The following is a 6579-nucleotide window of genomic DNA, read 5'->3' on the forward strand; positions in this document are numbered from 1 at the left end:
GCTCTCCCTCCTCAGACAATAGAGGAAATCTGATCACAAGTCCCAGGTTGTTTTCTGGGAGAAGAGGATTCAGCCAAATAAAAAGTCCTACAGTTTCCTCATCTGTCAATTTGAGGGGTTTGTCAAACTCATAAAAATGGGGAGCCACTAACCTAATAAGGACCTCTGCAGGGCCCATATTGATTTAGAAAGACTTTTATTTTATTAAATATTTCCAAATTTAGAAAAAACTTTTATTTTATTAAATATTTCCAATGATATTTTAATCTGATAAAGGCCTCTCCAGGAGTGTTATAGGTGACCTGTAGCATGTTTGACAGCATTGAATTACAAGACTTTTAAAGTCCCTACCAGCTCTAAATCTAAATCTAAATCAGATCCTTTATAATGAAAAGACTGCTGAGCTGGGAATGAAAAGACTTGGAAAGGTGGGAGACTATGAGTGTGGCATGGTACCTAGACTGGCAGATTTGAGTTTGTGTCTTACTTGATTTTGCTTCACTTATTTTTCCTTTTTGTTACAAGGAAAGCTGGAGACAGACTCATGAGGAAAATTGAATTTGAAAACTGAATATGATATAAAACAAAAAACATCCATAAAAGATTGTTATTTGTTAATGAAGACAGGTTCGAGAGCTGACACTGTGTAGCAGTTTTAAAATATAAATTGTAGATTTATATGATCTTGGACAACTCACCACCTCTTTGCATTTCAGGTTCTATATAAAAAAGGAAAAAAAAACCCAACTCTTGAGGATTAAATGATTAAATTTAGATGTGAAATTTCAAAAAAAACAAAAAACAAAAAGGTGATACAAAAGCAGCAAATCATTACTATCATTATGCACATTAATTCAGCCTTTGCAAAGTGTTTTATATTCAATAGCTCATTTGATTATCAAAACAACTCTGTTTTGTGGGTACTTTGATTATCCCCATTGCATAGATGAGGATCTTGAGGTTCAGTGAAATGAACCCAGTAATTTCTCCCCAGGGCCTTAGTTTCCTCATCTGCAAAATGGGGGAGGAGAAGAGTTGGATTAGATTGCCTTTAATCTCCTTTCCAGTTTTAGATCCATGATTCTAAAATTCAACTAGGCTCCCTCCGAGGCAGCATTTGAACTTCCCAAATTAAATCTATTACATTAGTTATCACTGCTGCGGGAGGAACAGGACCCAGCTCCGGTCATTCCTGCTCACTCACTGTCTGACCCAGTGACCAAGACAGATGCAAACTAGGGAGAGTTTCAGAGGAGGAACAGAATCCCAAGTTCTGACTGGGAACCCCAAGTCAGCTACAATTCTTCGCTGTATTAGTGGTTCCAGTATATGAATGGGGGCAGCCACAGAGCTTCCCGATTACTCATCCCCTCTGCAAGCACAGCAGCAAGGAAGGGCAGCTGGGGCTGGGAGTGGGGATGAAGAGGAGGGCAAAGATCAGACGCATGAGCCTGGGAAGATGGATTCCCAGAGGAAGTGAGCCAGGAATAGAAGGGATAATGGAGAGACCCTGGGGACAGAGAGAGGAGGAGAATTTAAAGAATGGCTTGAGGCCAGATTTGTCAGCCTTTAACCATCTCTATATTTTAGAAACTGTTGCAGTTTGGGATACAGCTTCCTTATGCTGTAAGGACTCCAGTTCAGGACCATAGACCATTCATACTGGAAGCTCCAACATATTTTCTCTATTTTAAGTCAAGATTCTTAGTCTCTAACAATTAGGGAAGAGTGCGCTGTGAGCATTTTCTGGATTGAAGGCAGGATTTAATTCCCCTGGGTATTTATAAATGTGAGGTAAAGGGACGACAATAATCTGGCATCTATAAGTTAGGGAAGAGTCAAACTCAAAGCCCTCCTCATATCTTCAGTCAGTCAATAAGCCTTTATTAAGCATCTACTGTATGTCAGGCACTGTGTTAAGCCCTAGGGACACAAAGAAAGGCAAAAATTTGTCCCTCTCACCCTCTCATAGGAATTTTTCCTGCATAAAGGCAGATAGCAGTGAATGGAGCTTGGAATCAGTAAGACCTGAATTCAAATTATGCCTCATATACTTATTAGCTATGTGATCCTGGACTAGTCATTTAACCTGTCTACTTTGGCTTCCTTAATTGTAAAATGAAGATAATAATAGCATCCACCCCCCAGGGTTAGTTTTAGGATCAAATGAAATAATATCTGTAAAGCACTTAGCACAGTGTTTCCTGACTATGCTATTAAGTGCCTATAGAGTAGTAAGAACTTAATAAATGTGTATTTCTTTCCTTCCTCATGAAAAGCCATCCAATAGCCTTCTGCATCCTGAGCACTGAATAAAGAGATGCAGTTGGATAGAACTATCCCGTGTCATAGAAAAAATAGGTGACCATTTTCATGATGTGAATGATCAATGTTTAATGCTAAAATCTTATTAAGGAATGGGCTGAAATCCTATAAAGAAAACCTCTTTGTTTCAAGATTTATTAATATAAGCATATGAATATGGTATTTGTACTTATTTATGTGCTAATGTTTAAAACAACTAAGATCTATTCAGTTGTATTACATTACCTTAAACATAGTGGAGGAATGGGGAGCCTGCCTAGAGTGTAGGGGAAAAAATGGCAGCCATAGAATCTTATGTTTCCAGAATGACTCAAGAAGGAACAGCTCTGATTTTAATGGTCCACATGGATAAAGGCAATGAAATGTAGCCTAGAATCAGAAGGAATAAGGTTTGAATCCTGCTCCCAACATTCATTAACCATGTGATTATAGGCAAGACTCAATTTCTCACCTATAAATAGAGATAATAATTCCTAGAGTAAGAGCCTCACAGTGTTGTTGTGAAGTTCAAAGGAGATGTATATCATGTAAAATGTACTATAGAAATTGGTATTTATTATTATTAATTATTATTATTATTACTATCTAGCAATATGTCTAGAGGGAAAAGGGGAAATCATCAGGTTATCTATCACAGGTTAACAAAGATCCTTTTGGAAAACTAGTTCTTTTAGCATTAACTTAATGCTTTTGGGAACACTGGTTTTGGAGTCAGGAGATCTGAATCCAAATCTCCTCTCTGATTCTTACTACTAGCATGTGACCTCAGACAAGTCATTTGATCTCTATTGTTGTCATTTCATTTTTCTAAATAAGGGAGCTGGATTAGATGCTTTCTGAAGCCCCTTACAACTCTAGGTCTATGAGCCTGAATGTGGTTTTCTAAGGAAATCTCTCCTTTAGGAAGAAGTAGCAATGGTTTATAATCAGATTCATATATCCTATTAGTTTCATCCCCATTAAAATTATTAAATTATAAATCAATCTCTGGTAAACATAGGGAGTGTAAATTAAGGCACAATATCTTAGCACTTCTGGGTGAATTTAGATAAATATCTAATTTCTACATTTCTATAAGAGTCAGACCTTGATCTGTGGTGATTCTGTGAAGGTCCCACCATCCATGAGGTTTCTAAGCAGTAACTGAAGTAAGTAGTGTTGTTATGGGGACTTCTCTGGTAGTGGATAATATCTGGGTCATGTTGGGGAACCCCAAACACCTAGAGATTGAAGTTTAAGTCCAGAGTGGGCTTCCTCTTCCCTGTAGTCTATCACCCACCTCTCTTGAGAAGCCCCTCCTTTCCCTCACCTGGCATTTTGTCAAAGATTTGAATGGGTAAAGGGGAAAAGAGCCTCTGCAGGCCACAGGGGCCCCAAGCAGCTGGTTTGAATTTTCTCCATGTTATCGATACTAGAAATCCCTCTGGGAGCGGCTAACTTTCCAGCTCCTACACCCCCTCCTCCTTTCCTCCCTTCCTTAGCCGCTAGGGGAGGAACAAAGGAGGATTTCCAGCCCAAGGCCCCAGGCTGATAAGGGAGACAAGGTCTCTGCTTCCATGTGTCAGTTCAACTTCTGGGGTTGGCAAGAATAGCATGGAGCCCCAGGACGGTCTCAGAGCCAGGAGGCAGCTGGTTTTTGCCTGGGCTGGTTCCCACACATTCTTCCCTGGTGTGTGTTTCAAACTGATCGTTCCAATTCCTGCAGTTCATGTTCCAGACCCAGAGACTCTAAACCACGTGTTCTTTTCCAATGACCTTGAGTCTCTGGTGCACTGACCTTTGCTGGCGAGGATGTGGGCTGTATGTGGAATAATGGAGAGCACTGGATTTGTAGTCAGAGGCCCTGCATTAGAATGGTAGTACAGCTACTTTCTATCTTTATGATGTTGGACAAAGGTCTTCCCTTCTCTGAACCTCAGTTTTGTCTTCTGTAAAATGAGATTTTAGCAATCAACCCACATTTATTAAACATCTCCTATGTGCCAGGTGTTTTGCTAAATTCTAGAGTAAACAAAAAGAGTCAAGAGATAGTCCTTGCCCTCTAGGAACTTACAATCTAATGGAGGAGATAACAAATAAACAAATCATATATAGGATAATTATGAAATAATCCATAAAGAGAAGGAATTAGAATTAAGAAGAGTTGGGGAAGGTGGGATTTTAGATGAGACTTAAAGGAAGCCAGGGAAGACAGCAGAGGTAAGGAAAGTGGGTATTCTAAGCATGGGAGAAAGCCAGAGAATGTGTTTGCAGTGGAGAAATGGAGTTTTTGGTTCATGAAACAGCCAGTGTCATCAAACAGCACATCAAATTGAGGGACAAGGTTTAAGAAGACTGGAAAGATAGGAGGGAGCTGGGTTATGAAGGACTTTGATTGTCAAATAGAGCATTTTGGTTTTGATGCTGGAAGCAACAGGAAGCCACTGAAGTTTGAATTGGAGGGAGACATGGTAAAACAGACGCTTTCAAAATAAACAAATAATCTCTAGAAGCTGAATGGAGAATGGATTGGAGTAGGGAAAGACTTGAGGGGAGCAGACCCACCAGCAGCCATTGCAATGATCCAAGCTTAAGGTGATTTACAAGGCTGGTGGCAATGTCAAAGAGGTATAGGAGAGACACAGCAAAGGGGAAACCAATAAGTGTCCGCAGATTGAAAATTGGGGATGAGAAATAATGAGGAATCCTGGATGACTCTTAAATTATGAGCATGGAGGACTAGGAAGCTGCTGTTGCTCTTTTTAGTAATTGGGACTTTGCCATACTTACCAGGATATCTCCTTCCCACTTAGGTCAAATTATGCATTAATAATGAATCTCTTGCCCTAAAAGGCAGGGTAGATGTACTGGGGAAGGATTGGGTTTGAGTCAAAGAAGAGAACAGTGTGAATTGGTAAATGATAAGAACCAATATATGTGGTGGAAAGGAATGTGAAGAAAGGTCCGGCTAATTGTAACTAGGTCTTCTAGTCCCTTTGAGCATCATCTGATAGTCATCTCCTATTTCTCTTCTTCCTGCTCCTCCTCCTTTCTTCTCTTCTCTTTCTCTTCCTTCTCCTCTTTAGTCTCCTCCTCCTTCTCTTCTTTTTTTCCTCCTCCTCTTCCTCCACCTGTAATTCCTCCTCCTCTTCCTTCTTCCCTCTTCCTTTCTTCCTCCTCCTCTTCCTCCTGCTTCATTGCTCTTCTTTCTCCTACTTGTCTTCCTCTTCCTGCTCCCCCTTCTTCTTTCTTCTTCTCCTCTTCCTTCCTAGCTCTTCTTCCTCCTCTTCTTCATGCCCTATGCCTTTCTAAGGCAACTAACTCTTTTCCTATTCTTTAACAAAAAGGAAGTGGGGCAAGGAAGTACAATGTGGTTTGCCCCAGACTCTCCACTCGCCAGATTTGGGAATGAGCAAGCACTGGACCTTGGGAATGGAGAGAATTGGGTGTGCTTGGTGACTACTAGTTCACAATCCTGGCTTTTGAAGAGGTTTTTGATTGGGAAATAGAATTTTAGCAGCTATTCTCAATGAGTCAGAGAACTCTAAGGATAAAATCACTGGGCAACTTAAGCTTTCTGGGTCTACTTCTCAGCACTGGCTCCTTTCCTTACACACACACACAAAGAGAGAGACAGAGAGAGACAGAGACACAGAGTTGCAGAGACAGAGAGAGACAGAGAGAAGAACCCTGGGCAATTTTCCCAATTTGCACTACCCAAAGGTTATTCATTCCCATACAGCTAGCTTTTAGAACTGGAATCAACTTTTAAAGATCTCCTAGTCTAGTTCTCAACAACTGATTCAAAGAACATGCAGGTAATAATAAGCATTTATATCCTCTGAGTGCTTCACATATGTTATCTCATTTGAGGTTCCCAACACCCTGGGAGGAAGGTGCTATTATTAGCTTCATTTTACATAGGCAGTCCACTGGGGTCCTGCTTTCACACCTTCATTTTACAAATGGAGAAACAGACTGAGAGTTTACTTGCCCAAGGCCACTCATCTAATAAGTATATGAAGTTGAATTTAATCAGAGGTCTTCCTGAGGCTACATCCAGCAGCACTCTGTCCATTAGGCCACCTAGTTGCTTAAGTAAAGGAATCAGGCAGGTAATGAATAACAGAAGCAGGATTCAAGGTCAGATTACCAATATTTGCAATCAATGCACCATATTGCCTTTGGACTGGCATCCCTGCCCATGGAGAATTGGTTGAAAGGCCAGATTGAATTTGATTCTCACTTCCCCTCCTCCTTCAACTCAAAGGGAAA

The sequence above is a fragment of the Sarcophilus harrisii genome, chromosome 2, assembly GCF_902635505.1.
Source record: "Sarcophilus harrisii chromosome 2, mSarHar1.11, whole genome shotgun sequence".
In the NCBI taxonomy this organism is placed as follows: Eukaryota; Metazoa; Chordata; class Mammalia; order Dasyuromorphia; family Dasyuridae; genus Sarcophilus; species Sarcophilus harrisii.